Below are 27,080 nucleotides of genomic sequence, written 5' to 3' on the forward strand. Positions count from 1 at the left end.
ACACATACATATTGGGACTTGACATGCAATTTCATTCTTATATAAGGTATCAGAGGTAAGACTTGAATCCAAGTCTTCTTGACTCCAAAGCCAGCTTCCTAGCTTTATATTGCTTTGTTATTGTTTTAAACATATAATTATTAGACTTTATATAGCACTTTAAACTTTATGAAACACTTTACAAATATTATTGCATTTCATCCTCACAACAAGACTCATATATGGGTGACAGCAAGATCAAGGGTGTGACCTTTTTGTGTGGCTCAGGTAGAGAGAAGGAAATATAGGATATTAGAGAGCCAGTATGTACAAGTCCTCCTAATTTAAGGGTAAGAGTTGGGGAGAAGAGAAAAATTGTGAGTAAGATACCAAACACTCTGAGTAAAGAAGGGAAATGACATCAGGTATGTATAGATAACAAACAGAAGGCTTTTGATTGGGTAGTAGATATTTCTCAAAGGAATCATAGATAATGAAAGACTAGAGATGGTAATAGGAAGCAAAGAGTATTCTAACTCCTCTGCTTTTACCAGGAAGCCAAGAAGAATAAGTTAAATTTTACAGTCAATATTGGAAAACATGGTCAGGGAGACTGTCATCAGAGGTAAGACGGATTTCATTAAGAGCTAGTAGATAGAAGGATTAGAAAAAGAAAAAAAATAGACATATGGAAGTTTTTTTTGTCTATGGAACAAATATTTCAGAGGGCACAATAGAAGCACTATACTTGAGAGTTGGTACATATCAGGATGGTGAATAAGACCCAAAAGTATGACCATCTTTGTGTGTAACTGAGATGGAATGTAGGAGTAGGACAAGGGAAGTGATTTAGGCTGAAGAACTGAATGGTTAAGATGTTTGAGGAATAGTCACTATACATTATTATATATAGTGTCTAGCATGTGAACTTTAAACTTTGACTCTAAATGTAGATTTCTCTCCTCTTTGTCATCTAGCTCTCTTTAATAATAACTGGCACTTATATAGAACTCTAGGTTTAATAAATCATTTTATGTTTTAATACACACACATACACACACATATATGTATATGTATATATATACATTACGTATACATGTATATATATGTATATATACACATACTATTTGATAAATATAAGTTGTCTTTATAATTGTCTTGATGATAGGAGAAAGTCTTTAATCACATTCTTCTTCCCTCTTTCTCCATTGTAGGGACTATTAAGTGGAAATCCTTTAAGTGGTTATAAATTTTATCAAGAAGAAGAGTTGGAATATTTCTTTGCTTTACAACGAAATATATTCAGATGATGCATCCCTACAATGTCATCTATAGACAAAGACTTTGGGGCAGCTAGGTAGCACAGTGGATAGAGCACCAGTTCTGAAGTCAGGAGGACCTGAATTCTAATGTGATCTCAGGCATTTCCTAACTGTGTGACCCTGGGCAATCACTTTACCCCAATTGCATCAGCAAAATAAACAAACAAACAAAACAAGGACTTTGTTGGATTTCACAATTTAGAAGAAACCCCTCTAAACTTAAGTTTTCTTATGAATCTCTTGCCTGACAGTGGCAAATGCTTTTAGTAAATATAGATATCCTTATTTTTGTCTTACTTTACATTAATAATAAGATCATTTCTTATATTTGGGCTTTCAAAATTTGCATAATTTTAGATTTATCACAGCCTCTAGAAAATTTAAAACAATTATTGCTTAGTGTGTATGAGCAAACAAATACATAGAAAATAAAAAAGAAGGTGGAAGAATCAGAAAAAGGATGGCCATAAAAATTCATTATCAAAAAATAAGATGAATTAATAATCTGGTGAAGTTAAGGAAAAAGTGATGGATAACTTACATCTTCTTTTTAAAACATTTACTTTCTATTTTGTTTTCCCTCAATTACACATAAAAACAATTTTCAACATTCATTTAAAAAAATTAGTTCCAAATTTTCCCCTCCTTTCTACTATATCTTCCTAATTGAAAAAAGCAATTTGATATAGATTACATGTATGTATTCATGCAAGACATTTCTACATTATATTTTAAAAGAAAAGATATACTAAAATAAAAATTCAAGAAAAATAAAGTTTCAAAAAACATATGCTTTAATCTTTACTTGGATTATCAGTTTTTCTCTGGGGATAAATAGCATTTTTCATAAGTTCAGATTTCTGTTGCATCAGTATATATCTTATAATAGCTAAGTCATTCATAGTTGAATATCTTACAATATTGCTGTTACTATGTAAAATGTTCTAGTTCTACTCACTTAACTTTGCATCAGTTCATATAAGTTTTTCCAGGTTTTTCTGAGAGTATGTAGCTCATCATTTCTTTTAGCACAATAATATTCCATCACAGTTTCTTCAGTCATTTCCCAATTGATGAGCATCTTCTCATTTTTTAGTTCTTTGCCACCAGAAAACAGCTGCTATAAATATTTTGTACATATAAATTCTTTTCCTCTGTTTTTTGAAATTAGCTTTTCTTTCTTTTTTTTTTTTTTTTTTTTGCAATCCACATTTTCTGCTGGGTATCCCTGCAATGTCAAAAGAAATAAAGGAAGGCCCTCACTCAGCATGTTCAGTAGAACCCCCATTAGGAATTTAGGGGAGGACATGGGAAATAATATTAAAGGATACCAAGCACAATTGGATTGCAGTTTTTATTGTTGAGAGAAGTATTTGTACCAATGATACCATACATTTCTTGATATTTTAATAATAAAATGAATATTTTATCTTATAAATTTTTTGGCTTGTCATTTTTGTTGTTTACATTGTTAGTTTTTTAAAATGAAGCACTACTGCATTCATTATGTAAATCCAAATTTGTCTTATTAAATGATCTGGGTACATAAATTATTATAGCATGAGGTTTTACTTTAAGTATTTCCCCAAGAAAGGCCTAGAGAAACTTACATGAACTGATCCTAAATGAAATGAGCAGAACTAGAAGATCATTGTACATGGCAACATCAGAATTATACAATGATCAATTCTGATCAACGTGACTCTTTCCAACAATGAGATGATTGGTGCCAATTCCAATGATCTTGTGATGAAGAGAGCCATCTACACCCAGAGAGAATTCTGTAGGAACTGAAAGTGGATCACAACATAACATTCTCACTCTTTTTGTTGTTTGCTTGCATTTTGTTTTCTTACTCATCTACTTTCTTTCTTTTTTTAAAATCTGATTTGTATAATTGTATAAATATGTCTATACATATTGGATTTAACATATATTTTAACATGATTAACATATATTGAATTGCTTGACATCTAGGGGAGGGAGTAGGGGAAGAAGAAGAAATATGAAACACAAGCTATGCAAGGGTCAATGTCAAATTATCCATGCATATAAAAAGCTTTATATAAAAAAAGAAGAGAAATCCACACACATAAAAATTGCCCCAATATTTATTAATTAAGTTAATTTACTTATCCTACTCTGATCTGGATAATGATACTAATTTTATTTCATAAAAATTACTGAGAATAGTTTTTTTTTAAATTACAACTATTATACTCTTTTCGAACATTCAATATAATTCATTTGTAAGCCCATCTCAACCAAGTAAATTTATTTTTTGCTTTTTCTATTTTTGCAATTAATTTTTGGCTTTAATTTATGATTCCAAGTTTGGGTTGATTAATTTTGTACATTTGTGTTGATAATCATCTATTTCCTTTGTCATTGATTTTGCTTCATATAGTTGTAGAATAATACAATCATAGATTGGAAGTAGAAAGGACCTAAAAGGTTCAGTACTATACTCATTTCCCAGATAAAGAAACTAAGGTACAGAGATATTATCAACAGATTTTTATGAAATAATAACAAAATATAAGAAGAAATCATAGGTAAAATTTCATTCCAAAACAAATACTAAATACATAAAGTATTTAGGAATTGACTTACCAAAGCATACAAAAGATTATATAGATTTATTTGAAAGTGCTTATCAAAGCTATCTGCATATATATATATATTTGTATGTAAGGAGTGAGAGAGAGAAGGAGGAAGACAAAGTATATTTTTAACTAAACAAGAGATAAAGGCAATTACAAAGTATTTAAATAACTGATCATTGAAATTGAAAAGCTCATTTACAGACAAAATGAATGCCTCTGGGATAGAAAGGGAAATGGTCAGTTGGAATAAAATCTTTGTATCAAACTACTCTAAAAGTTTGATATCAGAGAAGCATAAACAATATATATATGTGTATATATGTATATATGTATATGTATCTATATCTATATCTATATCTATATCTATCTATCTAGATAGATATAGATAGATACTAGTTCTCCAAAAGGGTATGTGCTAAAGGATATGAACTAGCAGTATTCAAAAAGAAGAATTGCAAAATATTCACAACTTCATAAGAGGATGCTCCAAATCACTAAGAGCAATGCAAGTCAAAATGACTGGAGGTTTCAGGTCACACTCTGCAAATGAACAAAAATGACAAAGAATGGCAATAGTCAATATTGGAGAGGTTGTAGAGATGATAAGCAGCTTGATTCATTGTTGGTAGAGCTGTGAAATGGTACAAACATTTAATAAAGTAACTTAGAATTATGCAAATAAAGTGACTAAGATGTCCATAAATTTCAAATCAGAGACTTCATTACTGTGTTTATATCCCAAGGAAACCATTGATAAGAAAGAAGTTCCAATCTACAAATAACATATTTATAGTAGCTCTTGTTGTGATAGTTAAGAAATGGCAACAAAATAGATGCCCATCAATTGGGAAATGACTAAACAAATTGTGATACATGAATGTAATGGAATATTACTGTGCTGTAAGAGATGATATGTGTATCACATGAAAAGAGCTATATGAACAGATGGAGGCTGAAGTAAGCAGAGCTAAGAAAACAATATACATAGTAACTATAACAACATAAGTGAGAGGAATAGCATACCAAAAGCCAAAAGTAAAAGTAACAAAATTATAAAGATCAAGCAATAATTGATTAGTTTAAGGCACAGTCCATCCTTTTAAGAGTGGGATGGCCACAGTTACACATTGCAAATGTTTTTAGACTATTTCAATATATAGATAGGTTTTGCCAATTCATTTTCTCTCATAAAATACTATTTGTTACTTTGGATAGTTTTCTGAGAGGGGGAAGGATATTTAATTACAATGATGTAAGAAATAGAAGATACTGATAAAAAATTTATTTAAAAAGAGAGAAAAGTGACATTTTAATTGTTATTTAACTTTTAAAATTATCTCCCTGATATTCTTAGCATTATCTGTTCTCCAGGCTTCCCTTGTCTGCAAACATACATTTGTAAGATAAGATGTGCAATAGACATTTCTGCTGTGCTATTCTATAAGTTCTGGATATCTGAAATGACAAGTAATTACTAGTCTAACTTGGTGCTAGGCATTTAGATGATAAAGTAGATAGAATACTGGACCTGGAGACATGAAAACTCTTCCTAAGTTCAAATTTGACCTCAGACACTTATTAGTTGTGTGACCCTAGGCAAATCGTTTTGCCTCAGTTTCCTAATCTGTTAAATGAACTGGAGAAGGAAATGGCAAACCATTTCATTATCTTGCCAAGAAAATTTCAAGTGGGTTCATGAAGACCTAGTTGAAATGACTGAACAGCAAAGAACTTCGTGCTAGCACAGTATCAGGTTTGTGCTCAGCAAATATAAATCCTTAATTACTTCAGATCATTCCAAGAATATGTTGTGCCTCCTCCACTGGTAGTTTTACCAACATTTTAAGATTAGCAGACTTCTTTTTTTTTTTTTAGATTGATCAAAATGCATGATTAATGTTGTATAATCTTAAATTGTCTTGAGTATTAGAGAGGAGATGGAAAGCAGGAAAATGGGTGAAGGGATGAAGTTTTCAAAAAACAAATAATCAATATTTACTGGCCTTATATAAAGTTTATCTTTGCTATCATCCCCAAAAGTTTTTCCTAAAAGCACTGACATAAAGATATATCTGGTATATTGTAATTGATCTTGATATATAAGAGCCAGGCTATTGAATATTTCCCATCAAACTTTGTTCCTTTTATATGGGAAGTACCCAAGAATCCCTGAATAAAGAACTCAAAGTAAGTTTGCAGGTCTATTCCAAGTGAGAGATTTCTTATTATGATATTATCTTCTTTGTCAGTAAGTCAGTCAAGCATTTATTAAGCACCTACTATGCACCATGTAGTTTTAAGTACTGAATATGCCCCAAATATAAAAAAAAAAGTTCTCTCAAGGGATTCATAATCAAAGGGGGAGGAAGGTTGGCAAGAGGTATGGACAAATAAGATGGTATCAAAGTTTCTTCCTAATACATAGTTCTAATTGCATTGCTTTTTCACACAAAGACCTTTACTTTACTAGTTCTGAATTATCAAGTAAATTTCAAAATTATCAGCCTGGCATTCAAGATCCAATACAACCTGGTTCAATTTATTTTATATTATTGGTCTTTACTCATTCTCTGGAGCAGTTGACCTAGATTGCACATTGTTTCCCCATCTAATGCTAGAAGGGATTAGAATTCAAGAAGGCCAGAAATGTAGTAAAGCACCTTAAATACCAAACTAATGACTATATTTTATCCTGGTGGCAATAGGGAGTCACTAGAGTTTATTGAACAGGGATAGGGCTGATGTTTGGAAGGCAAAGGCCGATTCTTTTAAAATTTTGTATCTTCCCCAGTGGTTGGCTCCATTCTGTACACATATGCTACATATATATTCATTCTACTTTTAGCTTTAACTAGCTCAATGTAAGTAGTATCATATCACTATTATAAACATTTCTTCCAGAGTCTCTCTTCAACTGATTCTTGATCATGACCTGCTGAAGATTCACTGTGAAAGCCACAAAGTAAAGGAATTCATTATTTTTTGACATTGAAACTACAGAAATGATGTCTTCTTTTCCTCACTATTCCTTGGTGCACATGTAACATGGAGGCGATCCATGAAGAAGGATAGTCCTCTGATTATTAAAGGATTAAGTATAATAAGGAGTTAGGGAGGAGAGATGCTTCAGTAAAGTGTAGACTTAGCAATGTTAAGTCACATTGTTGTATATTTTGATTATTTTTGAGTTCTTATTAGTGTTTTGACTATAACAACTTTTGAAATGGCCAAACTCTCCTTTTCCAAATTTATCTTTGGGATATATATTTTTATACACATTAATTAGTGGTGAATTATATACACACATATATCCATGAATGTGTACATATATCTATATCTATAGTTTGTCTAAATTTATGATTTCATTGTAACTGGAAACATCCAGTGAACCAACTATCTATTGATGCAATTTCTCCCTAATTTAGAATTAAAAAAAAAGTTGTTCAGGGCACTTAAGTGATTAGTCCTTGATCACACAGTTACTGTGTGCCAGAGACAAAAACCGAACTTCAAGTCTAGCATTCTATCTATTGTGGAATGCTATCTCTCTGACTTATTGGATACCTTATCCTGAAGTTCATTCAATGTTGCCTTTTCCCTGAAAAATATCAGAAAAACAAAACTTATTCTATTGGAAGAGATGAGACTGGGGGGATGTGGTGACTTGATTGTGAAAAGAAGCAGGAGCTTACTTTGTGTGTTGGTTGACTTTCTGTTTGTGAGATATATAGTCAGCATTTCTAATGAATCTGCTCGAAGCGGCTAGAATATTATGATTTATAGCACCTTCCCACTCTCTATCATAGCATTTTATTAGATGGATGGGAAGCTGGTAGTAATGAGGTTAGGAATGAGAAAACATCCATCAAGCCCTGCTACATCTTCTCAGGAAAGACAACACACTATCTCATATGTCACAGGCAGTGATCTAGGTCACGATGATATAAAATGCGTGATTAAAACCAAGCATTTGACACTAGATAATAGGCATCTAGTTAAAAAATAGCTCTAGTGTTCCTGACTTTTAATTAAACCCAACTCGTAAATATGCACTGTGGTAAATATACTGCAGAATGGAGCTTGTTTATATTCCACCACATAACAATTACCTCCAGAATGGGCCCTTTATTTCACTACATGATGTTATTAGGCAGGAGATAGACTAAAATACAATTGTTAAAACCAGTGATGTTGGGCTGGCATACAACAATGATATCATCTTCTCAACCCCATTTCCCCCCCCCCTTTCTTTCTTTCTTTACATCTCTCCCCCAGTACTATCCTTTCTCTCCCTTATCACCACAGTTATTAATCTAAAATAAAGCACCTTTAATCATTTTAGCAATCTCTCACAGTAGTTTTGATCACACCAATAAACATTAGAAAAGATAGGACCTTTTAAATATCTAAACTTGGCACTCAGTGGATCTTTCCATGAAAATCTGTTAATGAAGCATATTACTCCCTTTATATATGATCTTTGGTAATTACTGGAAGGCAGTCTACAGCACAATGAAAAGAACATGGACTGATGGGAGGCTTGATCAGTGTCTGATTCTTCCAGTAGTTTGCTATGGGATCTTAGTCGTATCACTTCGATTCTTTGGTCCCTAAATTCCTCATTTATAATTGGAAAATTTGGGATATGTTTTTCAAAAGCCCCTTCTAGCACTAAAATAAAATATTTTATTGAAATACATAATTATTTTTGTTCTCATTCTAATTTTTAAAATAACATCACCTTTTTTCATTTCCCTAAACAATGGTCACATGGCACCTATTATTATTTTCCTCTTGTCCAGTCATGCTCTACTTTTAGTGATCCTGTTGACCATAGCACACCAAAATTATCCCTCAGGTTTTCTTAGCAAAGGTATTCACTTCTTAGCCATTTTCTTCTCCAGTGGATTAAGGCAATTGGAGTTTAAGTGACTTGCCCCAGGGTTACAGCTAGTGTGTCTGAGGCCAGGTAAGAATTGAGGTCTTCCTGACTCCAATCCTAGTTCTTTAGCCATTGAGCCTTCTAGCTGCTCCATTATTGCTCCCTACCTAACCTTATTTAAAAAGCACCATGATGTTGCAAGTCAATTATTTTTAAAAAATGCTATATGCACTGAACTAAGTGCTGGGCATATAAATATAAATAATTTCAACCTATGCCTTCAATGAGAGCTTAATCCTTATTATTAATCCTATTTATTGGGATAAATATAAATAAAATGATAAATACCAATATAATATAAATAAAATAATATTATTTTTTAATCCTAATAAAACCAACATATGAAAAAGAGCTGAAATATGTGGAGAGAAGAGATTGTTACCCAAAAGTAAATGTTCAGGGCTTCCCCCTTAAACTGGTGGTCCTGGGAAGAACTAGTTAATTATAAAGAGTGGGGAATGTGTGAAGGGTACTCCAATATGTAAAGTCCAAGGGTGGAGATAGGGTGAAGACATTTCAGTGGCAAGTAGATAAAATCTATAGAGTCAGTAATATAGTCTTATTCAGCAATGTTGTGAAAACAGTATAGAACTTGAAAGCAAAACAAGCCTTCTTTTGAGTCTTACCTTCATCATTCTAGTGAGGAAATAATTTGATTTCTCTAAATTTTGGTCCTTGCCCTTACCAGGAAAAATGCTCACACTATCTGTTCAGAGCTTTGTTGTAAAGATCAAAAGAAATAATGTATATAAAACATTTGTAAAAATAAAGCATTATGTAAATGAAAATAATTATAATTATAATTGTTAGTAGGAATTCTTTTCTTTGGCAATGGTCTTAAATGGATAATTTTACTTCTCTGCTATGACTACTCCAAGACATGTTCAATTCCATCAATATAAATCCACTGTCCCAAGTTCTCTCAAAAACCCTGGGTTCAAGTCTTAGTTCTGACTCTTGCTGCTTGCAAGAGGGAGTTGCCTGGACTTCTTAAAGATTAAGTAACTTGACTAATCACAATTGATAAGTATGAGGCAGAATGTTAAGCCTGTTGCCCAGATTTCTTCTCTAGGCCTTGGCTTCCTCACCTATAAAATGGGTTTTGGGTTGAAGGATATGTAAGACCTTTTCAGAATATAAAATTATACAGTCCATTATCCCAGTTAATATTATGCCCTATCAGAAAATTAGTTTTTTCTTCTAACTTACATTCCTTTGAGCTTCAATAGCCTATTTTTCCTCGGGTCCTAACTGGATCTGAAAAGCTGCTCATCACCTGAAGAACTTATTTTGATTAATTTGGCAGGCCACATGCCTGAAAGCAAAAGGACTTTCTGTTAATAAACTGGAAATCAACCAGTCTCCCAGAGAGTCATGTTCTCCCCTATTTTTCACAGAAGAGCCATATTCTTGTTTCTCTTTTCCTATTTATTTAATTTTGAATGTGATGGTCACATTTGAATGTCACTTTTTACTAAGCTTAGACTAATTATATTTATTAAGAGCATTACTGAACGGCCCTGTTCTGTCTTGTTCATCTGTAAGTTGTTCTGGAAGGAGGAAGATAGACTCTTTTACATATGCCATATTTTAGAGCTCTCATTTTATATGATCTACGATGCTCAAAAGCATTAATGTTTTGAGGAAATTGATAGATTGCTCTTGATGTAATTGGAGCTCCTTATGTAATGAGGTAGGCTATTTGATACTCCTGTTGTTTCATTTAATATGGGTCCACACATTGTCTAGAGGAAAAACACACATACAGAACCAATACAATAAAAAAACTCAAACTTACTATTTAGAAACATATTGACCATTAAGGGGGGGAGAGGAGGAGAAAAGGGACAGGGGGAATGTCATATAGGCATGGAGTCAACATTTTCACTTTATTTATTTGTAAATATTTTGATAGATTCCTACTCTCAGAAGGGTGTGGAGGTTAGAGTTAGTTCTCTGAGGTGATACTAGAAGAATCTTAAATTCTAACAAGCTCCATCAATACTTCAGGCAACTGCCCCAGGGATGGTCTCTATACCTATTTTCTGAAGTACCACCTAGATTAGAAGACAGGTTTATCTCCAGAAGGTTATTCATTAAGTGAAGATTGCTTTTTGGACCTAATTAATGAAGCTTAATAAATTATCAATAAAGATATGGAAGTGTTGGAATTTGCTTTATACAGAGGATGGAACCATATAGATAAAATGAAAGAATCTTTGAAGTATTGAAAAAAGTACTGGTTAATAGTTTCTTGGCTCACTACTCATTTTCTAATGCATGTGGTTTTTCAATCAGTTAATGTCTAGTTTAAAATAATGCTGGACTAGGTGATTCCAGTTGATTTGATTCCTCTTTGTAAGAGTACATCAAGGATGGACAATATTTACAAAAAAGACAACAAAACTGGTAAAAAATATGAAAATATGCAAGGTGATAGTCTGCCAAGCCCAGACAGCAGCACAGGGAGACCAGCACTAGGAGCTAGGGTGAGGAATCAGAGCATTGCAGCTTCCATGCACCTGGGAATCTTCTATGAAACTCTTAGACTATTCTATTTTGGGTGCAAGCAGTTGGCTTAGCAGATTTGCTATAAAAGGCAAATTTTAAACTTCTGAGACCCAGAAGAACTGGGACCCAGCCACAATTACCTAATATTGGAAGTCAATTAGCAGAACTGCCCCCAAGGCAAAGTAAAGCAGCTATAATTCCTTTTCATTAAGAGCAAACTTCAAGACTTTAAAAAATGAGCAAAAAATCAAAAAGAACTCTCACTATAGATAGCTTTTATGGGGAGAGAGAAAACAGACATCAAGTCCTGAGGTTCTAGAAGGCGAATCAACTTCAGATGAAGCCCCAAAGTGAGATATGAGATGGCTTTTTGGAAGATTTAATAAAAGATCTTAAAGGAGAGTTAGAAGAAAAATGGGGAAAGGAAATGAAATCTTTGCAAGAAGTGATGGGAAAAGCAATTTAACTCCCTATATATAAAACATATAATCCATTAAAAATAGATACCAATTCACTGAAAAACAAAATTTGAGAAATGGAAAAAATACAATGAACAACACAATTCAATTGGCCAAATACAAAAGAAGCTAAAAAAGGTAACTGAAGAAAAGAACACACTAAAAATTAGAATTGAACAAAATGGAAGTGAATGACTCAATAAGATTTCAAGAATCAAACAAAAATTAAAAAATGAAAAAAAAGAAGAAAATATGAAATACCTCTTAGGAAAAATAGCTGACCTGACAAATAGATTTAGGAGAGACAATCTAAAGATTATTGGACTTCCTGAAAGCCATAATGAAAAAAAGAACCTAGACATTATCTTACAGGAAATCATAAAGGAACACTGCCCTGATGTCTTAGAATCAGAAAGTAAAATAGCCATTAAAAAAATTCACTACTTACCTCCTGAAAGAGACCCCTAAATTTAAAACCCCAAGAAATATTGTGGCTAAATTTCATAATTATCACACCAAGAAAAAGATTTTACAAGCAGCCAGAAAGAAACAATTTAAACATCAAGGAGCCACAATTAGTATTACCCAGGACCTAGCAGCTTCCATCTTAAAGGGCCAGAAGTCTGATATTCTGAAAGGCAAAGGAACTTGGATCACAGTCAATAATAAGCTATCCACCTAAAATGAGCATTAGCTTTCAGGGAAGAAGATGAATATTCAATGATATAAGTGATTTTCATCTATTTCTAATGAAAAGACCAGAATTGAACAAAAAATTGATCTCTAAATACAGAATTCAAGAGAAGCATAAAAAATTAAAAAGGAAAGAACTTTTGAACTATATTTCTGTTACAGGTATACTTAAGAGAGTACAGGCATAATTTGATTTAATTATGATAATATGAAAAGAAACTAGAGGTAGAAAGGGGATTGTACTAGAAAAAGAAGAAAAAGGAGATAAAATAAGGGAAATTACATATCACAAAGAGGCAAAAACGACCTATTATGATTGAGGGAAAGAAAGGAGGGGTATAAGTATTGTGTGAATCCTACTTTCATGATTTGGCTCAAAAAGAGGATATCAGATGTCTGATATCTGGTTTCACAGAGAAACTTGTCTCAGCTTATAGGGAAGTGGGAAGGGAAAGGGGGAAAGACTAAGGGAAAACAGAAGTACTAGAGGAAATATATAAAAAAGGGATAAGGGCTCTAAAGGGGGAAGAATGTTTGAAGGATGTGATCATCAAAAGCAAAATACTAGGAAGAAGGAAGGGGAAAAGGAAAAAGAGTAGTGTAACTTAGGTGTGAATATGATGGCAGGAAATACAGAATTAGTTATTTTAATTGTGAATGTGAATGGGATAAACTCTCCCATAAAATGGAAACAGATAGCAGACTGGATTAAAAGCCAGAATCCTACAATATGTTGTTTACAAGAAACACATTTAAAGTAGAGTGATACATACAGAGTGAAGGTAAAGGGCTGGAGTAGAATCTATTATGCATCAGGTGAAGTAAAAAAAGCAGGAGTAGCAATCCTGATCTCAGATCAAGTAAAAGCAAACATAGATCTAATCAAAAGAGATAAGGAAGGAAACTATATTTTACTAAAGGGTACCATAGATAATGAAGCAATATCAATACTAAACATAAACTAAGTGGTATAGCATCCATATTCCTAGTGGAGAAGTTGAGAGATGTAAGAAGAAATAGACAGCAGAACTATATTAATGGGGGTTCTTAGAACTAGATAAATTGAACCACAAAATAAATAAGAAAGACGTTAAGGAGGTAAACAGAATGTTAGAAAAGTTAGGTATGATAGATCTTTGAAGAAAATTGGAGACAGAAAGGAGTTTACTTTTTTCTCATCAATGCATGAAATCTATACAAAAATTGACCATGTATTAGGGCATGAAAACCTCAAAATCAATGCAGAAAGGCAGAAATAGAAAATGCATTCTTTTCAGATAATGGTGCATTAAAAGTCACATGCAATATGTGGTCAGGAGAAGTAGACAAAAATTAATTGGAAATTAAATAATCTAATCCTAAAGAATGAATGGGTAAAACAGCAAATCATAGACACAATCAACAACCTCATCCAAGAGAATGACAATAATGAGACAACATACCAAAATTTGTGGGATGCAGCCAAAGCAGTTATTAGGGGATATTTTATATCACTATATGCTTATTTGCATAAAATAGAGAAAGAGAAGATCAATGAATTGGATTGGGCTTACAACTAAAAAAGCTAGAAAAAGAACAAATTAAAAACCCTCAATTAAATGCCACATTTGAAATTCTGAAAATAAAAGAGGAGATTAATAAAATTGAAAATAAGAAAACTATTGAATTAATAAATAAAACTAAGAGTTGGTTTTATGAAAAAATCCAGAAAAAGAATATATAAAGCTTAGTAGTATAAGCATATTAACCAACATCTAGGAGCTTAGATTTTGTGTGTCTCTCTCTCTGTCTCTCTCTGTCTCTCTCTCTCTCTGTCTCTCTGTCTCTCTCTCTGTCTCTCTCTCTATTATAATCTTGGTAAGATTACTTATTTTCTTCTCAGTTTTTTCATTATAATATCAAGATGAAAATTCCTAATTTTCCCCCTGTATACATAACATACACAAATATTTGAAAGATTAGTGTTTGCTCTTGGCATAGTGAATCCACTTCATGGATTTTCCTGTCCTGAGAATGGTTTCCAAGACATTTCTACTTTAATTGGTAGAATTCTTGGGAGTTTCCTGGATTACTTAGAGGTTAAGTGACTTGACTAGTCACAGTTGTGACTAGGCAGAATGTTGTCAATGTTTTCTCATGTCAATTCAGTATGTCAAACAAGAAGAATGTAGTGAGAAATAATTCATTAATTTTAAATAGAGTAGCTATAGTATTTAAAGGGTTAAAACAGTATCTGTATTGTTATTTTTTAAAAAATAAGCTTTTATCACCTTCCTCCCTAGTGATTGCAAATGGATCTGAATTAAGTGTGGGACCTACTTAAGTCAACTCAGTAAATATTTAATTGTCTACTCTGTGGCAGGCACTGTACTACATGGGGATACAAATAAGAAAGACAGTCCTTGACCTCAAGGGGCTTAGATTTTCCCCACTAGGGTAAATTAGAGTATAAATAAAAGGAAGTTGAAAAGGTGTGTGTGAGTGTATGTGTGTATGTGTACACATACCAGAGAGAGCATTATGTCCTGTGGAGTCAAAACATACATAATGGGTTATGGAAAATAGAGTTACCTGGAGAATTCAGTTCTCAGCTCTGTATAAAGGAAGGCTTTTGGAAGAGATTAGTATTTCACCATCCAGTCCTGGATTCAGATTTGAGGTGTTGACTCTCCAAAGCTAAGTTAATCAGCATGGTGATGTGATTCTAACAATCAGTTTATCTTGGTTAAAGAATGACTTCCTATGGAATTGAAACTAAGCACAGCTGTTGATAGAGAAAGGAGGGTTACTATTAAAAAAATTTTTTTTTAAAGCCAGGTTTGAGAGGATGTCTGGTGGATTGTTTGAGTTTAGGAGTTCTGAATTGCAGTAGAGATAGAGCTGATTTAAGTGAATGTACTGAATCTGACATCAATCTAATGAGCCCTCTGTAACTAGGAATCATTGAACTGTTTTAGGATGAGAAATCTACATTGGGCCAGAAATGAAGCAGATTCTATACTGATTAACAGTAGGGTTAGATCTATAAATGACCTCTGTTCTTTCTGCATGGGAAAGATAAGAACATTTTTAAAGGAAAATAGAAAAAAATACTTGGCAGTAAGTACTTTAGATATTATCAACTATCAATGATAAGACTGCTAAATAATAATTTTCTGTATATTTTATATTATAGTAATATAAAGAGCAGACAAGAAAGATATTAAAGCAGATTCTACTTGCTTATTATACCATCCTTGTTTGGATAGGGAGAAATAGGTAGCTAATAGGTTAAAGGATAGGTTAAAATAGATGAATGCTCTAACCTAATCTTAACATTCAGTTTTATTATAAACTAAGCTATGTTTATAGTGTCAGATTATTAAAAGCTTGTATTATTATTACTGTTGTGTAAAAGTATTCTCCCAACTGTGAAACAGAAATAGACTCTTCTCCTTCATCCTTCCCCATCCCCTTCAAAAAAGAAATCTGTTTTAATAAGTTATTTGAAAAAAAATTCTCTCCAGTTTCAAAATTATCTTTCCCTAAAGAAAACAAAATTTTTCTAATCTCTTTTCTGGTATCCCCCAACCCAATACCAGTCTCAAAAACTGGCTGTTATCATTTAATGTGATCATAGATTAAGAACATAAATTTAGAGTTTAGTCCAAGCCTATCATTTTACAGATGAGGAAACTAAGGCACAAGAAGTTTGTGATTTGCCGAAGATCACAGTAAGTGATGGAGAGTTGAAATTTGAACTCAGCTCCCATGATTCCAAATTTAGCACTCTCCCCTACCTGACAACATTTTTCCTAGAAGTGAATGGCAAATTTTTTCAAGGAAAGATGGCATAAAATTCCATCCTGTGTTCTTAGTGGCAAAGTTTCATAGACTATAGCTTTTTTTTTTTTGTTTTGTTTTTTTGAAGCTTTGTTTTTTTATTATTTATAGCTTTTTATTTATAAGATATATTCATGGGTAATTTTTCAACATTGACCCTTGCAAAATCTTCTGTTCCAACTTTTCCCCTGCTTCCCCCCCCCAGATGGCAGGTAGACCCATACATGTTAAATATGTTAAAGTATATGTTAAATACAATATATGTTTACATATCCATACAGTTATTTTGCTGCACAAGAAAAATCAGACTAAGAAATAAAGTAAAAATAACCTGAGAAGGAAATAAAAATGCAAGCTGACAAAAACAGAGGGAGTAGAAATGCTATACTATGGTTCATACTCATTTCCCATAGTTCTTTCACTGGGTGTAGCTGGTTCTCTTCATTATTCAACAAATGGAACTCATTTCATTTATCTCGTTGTTGAAGAGAGCCACGTCCATCAGACTTGATCATCATATAGTATTGTTGTTGAAGTATATAATGACCTCCTTGTCCTGCTCATTTCATTCAGCATCAGTTCATATAAGTTTCCCCAGGCCTTTCTGAAATCGTCCTGCTGGTAATTTCTATAGAATAATAATATTCTATAGCATTCATATACCACAACTTACTCAGCCATTCTCCAATTGATAGGCATCCATTCAATTCAGTTTCTGGCCACTACAAAAAGCACTGCCACAAACTTTTTTGCACATACAGGTCTCTTTCCCTTATTTATGATCTCTTTGGGATTTAAGACCAGTAGTAACACTGCTGGATCAAAGGATATGTAGAGTTTGATAACTATTTGAGCATAGTTCCAAATTGCTCTCCAGAATGGTTTGATTCATTCACAATTCCACCAAAAATGCATCAGTGTCCCAATTTTCCCACATGCCCTCCAACATTCAAGATTATCTTTTCCTGTCATCCTAGCCAGTCTGACAGGTGTGTAGTGGTATCTCAGAGTTGTCTTAATTTGCATTTCTCTGATTAATAATGATTTGGAGCATCTTTTCATATGGCTATAAATAGTTTCTATTTCTTTATCAGAAAATTGTCTGTTCATATCTTTTGGCCATATATAAATTGTAGAATGGCTTGATTTCTTATAAATTAAAGTCAATTCTCTATTTGGAAATGAGGCCTTTATCAGAACTTTTGACTGTAAAAATATTTTCCCAGTTTATTGCTTCCTTTCTAATCTTGTCTGCATTAGTTTGTACAAAAGCTTTTTAATTTGATATAATTAAAGTTTTCTATTTTGTGATTAAAAATGATCTCTAGTTCTTCTTTGGGGCACAAATTCCTTCTTCTTCCACAGTAGACTATAGCTTTTTCAAAGCTCTGACATCTAGAACAAGTATAGTAAGACTGATGGAATCTTGATGAGAACAATCTGGATAGGGAAATGGATGTTGTATCTGGAATCAGATGTGTTAGGTTCTAAGTGCTAATGAGATAATGAGATATTAGGTTCTTACTAAGTGCTAAATCGGTACTTAACAATTGTCTAGTTTCGGCTTTTAAGGGAGTTTTACTCCTGTGACAAGTTTGCATGCTTAGGAGGAGCAAGTTCATTGGTTGAAGTAATTTTTCCCAGAAGCCCTTGCGTTATCCCATGCCCATTCTCTGGGAGGATAAAAGAGAGCAGCACTCGAGAGACTGAGAGTCTTGTCTGGGCCAGACCTGGGGCAGCTCTCTGGAGGAGAAAGAGTCTCTACACGAGGTCAGAGTTGGCAGCAGTTGAGACAGCAGATCTCCTCCCAGAGAACTATCGGCAGTTTCTGGAGACAACAGAACATTACATATTGGCGTTCACAACGTGGGGCAAGGACTTTTGCTTATCCTGACAAGGACTTATTCTGAGCCCTTCAGAGGAGCTAGACTGGACCATCACACCTATATCTACTTGTATGACTTTCAAAAGATCATAGATTTAGCTCCTGAGAGGTTGTCTTTAAAATCATCTGATGTTTAAATGGCAGGAGTCTTAGAGGTCATTTAATCCAATAGTCTCATTTTTTTCAGATAGAGTTCTAAAGAGATTAAATGACTGGTCCAAGATTACTTAGCTAAAAAAGTGTCAGAGACAAGATTTGAATCCTTTGATTCCAAAGCCAGCATACTTTCTTGTACATCATCTGGTCTTGTCACTTAATATCCTTAGATTTCATTGTCCTCCCTTATAAAATGAGGGAATTAGACTGGATAGATTCCTTCTAAAGATCCCTTTCACCTCTTTATTTATGATACCATTGTTTAATAACTATCCTACTAGTCAAGTCACATCAGTGTAAATTCTTTATGTGATGTAACCATCAAACAAGCATTTATTAAGAATCACTTTAAGCCTGATATCTTGCTTAGCAATGGGGATTTAAAGAAAATTAAAAAACACCAACAGCAACAACAACAAAAACATCTGTCCCTGGGGAAGAAGTAGAAAAAGGTATTTGAGTAGAATCAGGAGTCAGGTATGAAAGGACTACTAAGTAATAGACACATAGAATGGTTAAAAGCATGTGGTTAATGCTTAATAAAAACATATTGACAAACTGACATTTCAAGACTTCCATGTTTTGTTACCCTACCTCTATGATATTCCACATAATGTCTTGCCTCAATGATTCTATAACATGGTTATTTATAACAAAGAGTGTACCCAGAGAACTCACTGAATATTGAGAAAATAATGTCATACATAATTGATATTCAACAAATACTTTTTTTTACTTGAACTCAAGGTAGCATATAAATGAGTATAGACATCATTCAGACTACATAAGTATAGAAGAGATAGTATAAAGGAGAGATGAGAACTAATGTGTTTGCGACATTTACTAACCAACCATTTAGTAACATTCACTGGATTATAGAGAAAGCAAAGAGTTCCAGAAAACTGCTTTTGCTTCATTGACTACACTAAATATTTTGTGTGAATTACAACAAAATAAGTTCCCAACGAAATGGATGTACTAAACCATCTTACTTGTCTACTGAGGAACTTATGTAAGCTGAGAAGAAAATTAGAAGTGAACATAGAACAAATGATTGGAAAAGGAATATGACAAGCCTGTATATTGTCACCTTATTTATTTAACTTACATGCGAAGCACATATTGCAAGATGTGCTTGCAGACTAGATGAATCAAAAGTTGGAATTAAGTTTGCTAGGAGAAATATCAAGAATCTTAGATATGCAGATCATACCACACTTATGGCAGAAAATGAAGTATTAAGAAGCAGTCTTGATGAGGGCGAAAAAAGAGAGCTTAAAAGCTGGCTTGATGATTAACATAAAAATTATATAAAAAAACTCTCCCCACTAAGATCTTGGCAACTGGGTTCACCACTTCCTGGCAATTGTAGGGAGAAGAAATGGAAGCAGTATCAGATCTTATATTCTTGGATTCAAAGATCACTATACATGACATAAAATCAAAAGACATTTGTTCTTTGGAAGGAAAGCTATAGCAAATATAGATATCATAGTAAAAATCAAAGGCATCACATTGCCAACAAAGGTCCATATAGTAGAAGTTATAATTTTTCCAGATGTATGGCTGTGAAGGGATCATAAGGAGAATTGTTATTGTTCATCCTTTGTTCTCAAAAAGGACCAATGACATCACAAGGATCATATCTTGTTTTGAGTTCTGCAGAATCAGACTTTCAAACTGTGGTGCTGGAAAAGACTTTTGAGAGTCCTTTGGACAACAAGGTTAAATTAGTCAATGCTCTAAAAAATTAATCCAGAGTATTCATTGGAAGTTCAGATGCTGAAGCTGAAACTTACTTTGGCTACATAATGAAAAATAGGACTTTTTGGAAAAGGCCCTGATATTATAAATGACTAAAGACAAAAGGAAAAGGAGAAAGCAGAGGATGAGATGGATAGATAGTACCATAGAAACACCAAACATGAAGTTGGACAGACTTTGAGAGATAGTAGAGGAAAGAAGAGTCTGGCAAGTTGTAATCCATGGGATCATGAAGAGTTGGACTGAATATAACCACAACATTAACTGCTGAGCATTTACTATGTGCCAGTGTGTGCTTTAACAAGTTGGGATATAAAGATTAGAAGAGTACATGGAAAATACAAATTAAAATATCTGCATTTCTCATAACAAAATAGAAATAATGTAGATTTCCTATCAATCGGGGAATATATAAAAAAATTACTACATAAATGTAATGAACTGCTGCAGTCATATAGAAACAGCAAACATGGGTATAGAGAAATATGAAAAAAAATAAATGAATTGGTGCAAAATAAAATATGAAAAATAAGAAATGTGTTCCTATACATAAATATATATTTATATACATTATGTATATGCACATGTATATATGTACATACACATTTAAATGTCAACACACATTTGTATATAAGATATGATTATATATACACATTTATAAATATACATACAACAGATATGTATGTGTATATGAATGTTGGGAAATTATAAAGAACAAACTTAGCCCCTAGAAAGATTTATGAGAAAACACTTTCCTCTCACTCTTGAAGTTGGGGAAGATTGTATGGGTTTGTTATATTACTTATAATATCAAATTTTATTTGCTGATATGTTGATTTTTGCTGTATTTTTTTTCTCTTTCTCTTTTTTCCCTTTATTTTTTGTTAGAAGAAATAGTTTTCTGGAGGAACATAAAGAAGTGACATAAAGAAATCTAGGCTATATAAAGACAAAATATATAATTAAAATCTATTTTTAAAGAGAATAGATGATAGACATTTTTATGGATGGCATTAACAGTGCAATGAGGATGATCTCCTGAAGGAGATGGCTCTTGATCTGAAAATTAAAAGAAATGAGATTTAAGAGATGGTGGTTGGAAAGGAGAGAAGTCAGATATGTTTAACAGCCAATGTAAAAATACAGAGATAGGAAAAGTGTCATGTGTGAGGAATAGCAAGCAGTTAGATATGATGGGATTATATAATACATGGAAGAGGATCTAAGATGATTAGAAAGGAAGAAAGGGACCAAATTGTGAAGAATTTTAAAAGCCCAACAAAATACTTTACATTTGATCCTGGAAATAATTGAAAAACAACAAAATTTGTTGAGTGTGTGTATGTGTGTGGGAAATTTTCATAATTTTAATCTAACTTTATTAGTCTAAGTGACTTCATATTATTTTAAGTGGATATGAAATATCTCAAATGAATTATTGGTGTCAGTTTAGATGGCAGCGGGTTGGGATGGGAAACCAAGCTGCATCAGGAGTGGTGAGCACAAGAAGTTTGGTTTTGAAAGAAATGTGTGTACAAACTTCCTTTTCACAGCGGGTTTTGGCAGGAACCTTTGCCACCTCGAACAGGCGTGATCTTGAGAAATCTAGAGCCAGGGTAATAGGGTAAGTGAGGTATTCTTGAGTTTACTAAAGGACAAGAATAGTTCCAGAGAAAGAATAGAAATGTTTCTCCTTACTACTTCTATGACCCTCATCACTAGAGTGATTTATGATGTTCAGTTAGATTATCCAATCATTTTTTTAGAGGAATACATTACATGCCTCTGTTACTAGGATAATATGCAGGCAAGCTATGGTAGCCATTGAATGCTTTCTCAGCAACATCTTTTACACTATACCAATTAAGCAGAAGGTAGGAATGTTGGCAGGGGGATTTTAATGCCTCATCTAAAGGTCAATACCTACCAACAGGACAGCATTTACTTTGGACTGGATTGTAAAGTCAGCACTGGGCTTAAGCCCAGTTGCCGTTGGGGGACTTAAATATACAGTCCTCAGAACAAGAGCAGGTGGTGTCAAAGGAGCTGTAGCGTTATTCAAGACCCATCCTGAAATAACTTTAAGCTTCTCCATGACCTCATTTTGCCAAGCTGGCTTGCTTACGAGTGTGTTTTGGGTGGTGTTAATGTTTCAGCATTTAGCCATGATAATTTATGGACTGACATGGTATCGTTAACACTGTGTGCAGATTGTACTCAGTAGCCAAGGCATAACTTCCCCTCCCCCCTCCCATTTCCTGCAGCTGGCCAGGATTTTAAAACTAGGATTCAAAGTCTCCAGCCAATTGGTAATTTTAGATGTTTGGTGGGTGCACAATGAGGATTGCAGATGTGGTTAACTGAATAAAATTCAAGCATAGCTATTTAAAGATTTTATCATGCTAGGTAGGAATAGCTAAGGTCAGGTAACAGCCTAGTACAAGGAGGAAATGGTTGACTTATTAAAAAACAAAACAAAACAAAAAAACAAAAAAAACTTATGAGAGAGAGTTAACATAAGGTAAACTATTTGACCTGGAAAAGCAAAGAAAGACTAATTCAGTAATGGTTTTTAAATGGATAAAAAGGTTCTGAGGTGGGGAGTATACTGATGTGACATAAAGGATAGACCATTAGTCTTAGTCAGATTAGAATTTAAATGACCTCTTTGAGCCTTAGTTTCTTCATTTTTAAAATGAGGAAATGAATTCAGTGGCTTTTAAGGTTCCTTCCAGCTCTCACTTTAAGATACTATAATACTAATTGCTATTTATTGCACTTAAAATTCCACTTCCTATCCTTTTGCCTTTTCCCAATACATAGAATACTCCTTTCTCTGATGTCTTTTAGTTTCTCTCACTTCTTTCAATATTCAATCAAATACTATTTTCTACAGGAAGCTGTCTCTGGTTTCCCCTCTCAACCCTAAAGGCCCCACAGTGGTTACTTTCTTCTTTTCTGAGATTACCTTCTAATTACTCTATATTTTATAAATACCAAGTTATTGACTTGTCTTTTAAATTACAATATGAGCACCTAAGGGCAGAGACCTTGTTTTTTTTTACCTTACTTTGAATCTTCTCTTTTAGCATCATCCCTGCAAAATATAGTGAATAAATGCTTTTTGACTGAGTGACTTGTCTATAACCGTGTCTAATTTCTAATTATATCCAGGGTTCTAAATTTGAAAGAAACTCAGATACTTGGAAGTTTTCTGCTCATGAAGAAGCCAATCTAGACTTGTTGCCCAGTGTTTCGTTATAAAAATATAATATTCTGATTCATAGATGCTATATATGTCAAACAGAGAAATGAGAAAATCCTTTTTTTTTTTTGTTTAGTGCTTTTTTCTCATTTCTGTCTTTAATTTCCTTCAAGTTTCAACTGAAACCTCCTCTTCTAATGGAAGTCTTTCCTAATTCTTAATTCTATTGCCTCTTTATTTCCTATTCATCCTATTAGATCTGGTTTATATACATTTGTTGGCTTATTGTTTCTTCTGTCAAAATTTTTTTTAGCATTCACTTTGCAAGATTTTGAATTCCAAATTTTTCTTCCTTCCTGCCCCCCTCCCCTTCCAAAGATGGTAGGCAACTTGAATTAGTTTAGACATGTGCAATATTGTAATGCATTTCTACATTCATCACAGTTGCAAAAGAAGAAAAAGATCCAGAATGAGGTGGTGGGGTGGAGGGAAAGCATAAGAAAGAATAAAGTGGGGACAAAAAATGTTCAATCTGTATTGAGTGCATCAATTCTTTGTGTAGTTATGGATAGAATTTTCCTTCATGAGTCCTTTGTGTTTGTCTTAGATCATTATGTTGTTGATTAGCTGATCATCACACAATGTTGCTGATACTGTATACCATGCTTTCTTGATTTTGTATCAGTTCATACAAATCTTTCCATTTTTAAAAAATGATTTCTTATTGCACAATAGTATTCCATTATATTTACATATCATAGCTTGTTCAGCCACTCTCCAGTTGATGGGCATTCCTCAGATTTTCAATTCTTTGCCACCATGAAAAGAGTTGCTATGAATATTTTTGAACATGTAGGTTTTTTTTCTCCTTTTTATGATCTCTTTGGAATATAGACCTATTGGTAGAATTGCTGGATCAAAGGGTAGACAGAGTTTGGTTGTCCTTTGAATATAGTTGCAAATTCCAGAATGACTGGATCTGTTCACAACTCCACTAGCAGTGCATTAGTGTCACAATTTTCCCATATCCTCTCCAAAATATATCTTTGACTGACATTTTTTAAAGAGATCTTTAAAATGGTATAGTTTAGATTGGGATTTGCTGGTAAATTTTTAACAATATTTTTTCCATCAGGAAACAATAAATTTTGGAGAAGCATAAAGTTATTTCAGGATGGGTCTTGAATAATGCTACATACACTCCTTTGATACCACCTGCTCTTGTTCTGAGGACTCAAAACAATTTTTAACAAATGTCTGAAAACAACATTTTCAGACTCTGAAAGTGCCTGACAAATAAAAAAGTTATGCAACATTTTCTACACCATTTTCTTAAGTTCCAAGATGATTATTTAGAAACTAGAGAAGTCATTCTTTTTCAGAAAGGGTTACTGTGTTTAGTTCAGTAATTAATAAAAACAAAATGATATATTTGGGACAATCTAATTACGACTCTTTTCAAGTTTGGCTATTGCTGTAATTTTTTTTAGGGGGGGAAGAGGTAGTTTTTCATCATTGTAAATTAATCATGACTAAATTAAGCTCTTGCTAGAATAACATACCCTCCAGGGGTACTTCACACAACTCCTATCTGAAATATCCTCAGAAAATGGCTAACTACTTTTCCCCTGGGTTGTAGGAGTAACTCTCAAGAGTTGGAGGGTGTTATGTTCTTACTAAGTGCTAATGAGATAATGAGATATTAGGTTCTTACTGAGTGCTAAGTCAGTACTTAACAATTCTCTAGTTCCGGCCTTTAGGGGAGTTTTACCCCTTTGAACTTCTGGGGAGGAGCTTAATGTTTAAAAGGAGCAAGTTGATTGGTAGAAGTAATCTTCCCACAAGCCCTTGTGTTATCCCATGCCCTTTCTCTGGGAGGATAAAAGAGGGTGGCACTCTGGAGAAGGAGGAGTCTACTCTAAGTCATAGTTGGTGGCTCTCTACAGAAAGAAGAATCTGGCCAAGAGATTGAGTTGAAACAGCAGATCTCCTTCTAGAGAGAGATCGGCAGTTTCTGGAGACAACAGAACATTACATATTGGCGCCCAAAGGGCTTATGGGATATTGATGTTGATAATTAAATATCTTTTTAAAAACAGGAGATAGTATAGTGAGAGCAAATAGTACAAAAACATTTCCTCAAAAGTCTGAGACACAATCTCCTATAAGTACCAATGGAATCCTGAAGAAACAAATAAATAAATACACACACACACGTGTGTGTGTGTGTGTAAAATTATTGGTACAATTTCATATGTCATGATCATCATGCAAGAGGAGTTTGGCACTTCTTCTGGGCTTGTTACTGTCTTAGCACCTCTTCCTAACCTTCAAAGTTTTCTAGTTACAGACAACTCTCTCCTCAAAGTGCTCCTTAAACTTAATTCTCAAAGCAGTTATTGGAATGCTGCTATTAAGATTTCTTTCTTTTATATACATATACCCAGAGGTGTGCCAAGTTCTTTCAATTAAACTCAATACATTTCATCATCTGATTTCATCCAATGCTTCATAGCTTTGTAGTCCTTCCCAATCTGATTAGGTTTTTCACACCTAGTTTATGCCTTTCTTGGACTGATTAATTTTGTAATTCAATCAAAGAAGGATTCTCATCTGACAAAGTTATCAGTGAGTTGATTTTCTTATTCTTTGTATTAATTGGGGTTAATGGTTAGTGAAACAATTTTGTTATAGTAGAGATATTAATAAAAAAGTGACAATCATTGTTTTGAGCTTTTAAAATTGTTGTGTGGGTATTATGATTAAGTTCAGCTTTGTAATAGATAATCTTATGTTGCTGCAACTATTTTTCACTTATAGAAATGTAAAAATATTTTTATTTTAGTTTTTAGCATTTTAAAAGTTGTAATCAACAAATGTAGTCAACACTTGATCATCTATTTTGAGGGCAAGTAGTACCATAGACTATTCAAAACACTGGAAAAATCTCCAAATTATTACTTTTGTCTTTCAAAATACCAAACAATCTTGCCTATGTAATTCTCTCCTCAGTTCTCAATGTTTGGCTCTTTGTGCATGTGTTGTTGTTCTTCTAATGTCAATTAATTAGCTTCCTAAATATATATCAATTGTTGAAGAAAAAATGTCCCAGAAATTTGCTGGATAGAAGTTATTCTGGAAGTCACATTTTCAGTGGCAAACCACATGTGGTTAACTAAATTGACTGCTTATTTCACTCCCTCATTGTCTATATGCTTCTTACCAAATGCCTATTAGGATGAGCCTGTTTACTTCTTGCTCTTTTGTAGACTGTTTATAAAGCATTAGATCTTTCAAAAGTGTGAGGTGTTTAGAAAGTACATAGATTACTCACTTTATTATCAATCTGCCATCTTCTCAGCAACTAGTAGTCTTGATAAGTTGCTTAGAGCACTGACAGTAGAAGTCATTTCTCAGGGTCACATAGCCAATATTAATCAGAGACAGAAGTTGAACTCGGGCTTTCTATGTCTAAGGCCATCTCTATATGATCTTTAATAGACCAACTCTCCTTTAACAAGGTACCATAGTTGCATATATATGAGTATGCCAAATCTTTAAAATATATGTATTATGTATGTCAAAATTTTTAAAGACCAGTATTCTTATTACCTTGGAATCTTTTCATCATTGTAGAATAGACCGTCTGATAGGTTGAATGGCACTAAATAAGCAATTATTTTATCTAAGATATAAAGAGAGATATTTAATGAGAATTAGTAAGCACATGGGCATAT

At 33.3% G+C, this 27,080-nt stretch overlaps 1 long non-coding RNA gene across 1 annotated transcript in view; it reads left to right on the forward strand.

Annotated features, from left to right (window-relative positions):
* LOC141554823 (uncharacterized) overlaps window positions 1-27,080 on the forward strand; it is a 308,604-nt gene that overhangs the window by 21,402 nt on the left and 260,122 nt on the right. The gene's annotated exons all lie outside the window — the stretch shown is intronic.

This window comes from Sminthopsis crassicaudata, chromosome 1 (genome assembly GCF_048593235.1).
Source record: "Sminthopsis crassicaudata isolate SCR6 chromosome 1, ASM4859323v1, whole genome shotgun sequence".
NCBI lineage: Eukaryota > Metazoa > Chordata > Mammalia > Dasyuromorphia > Dasyuridae > Sminthopsis > Sminthopsis crassicaudata.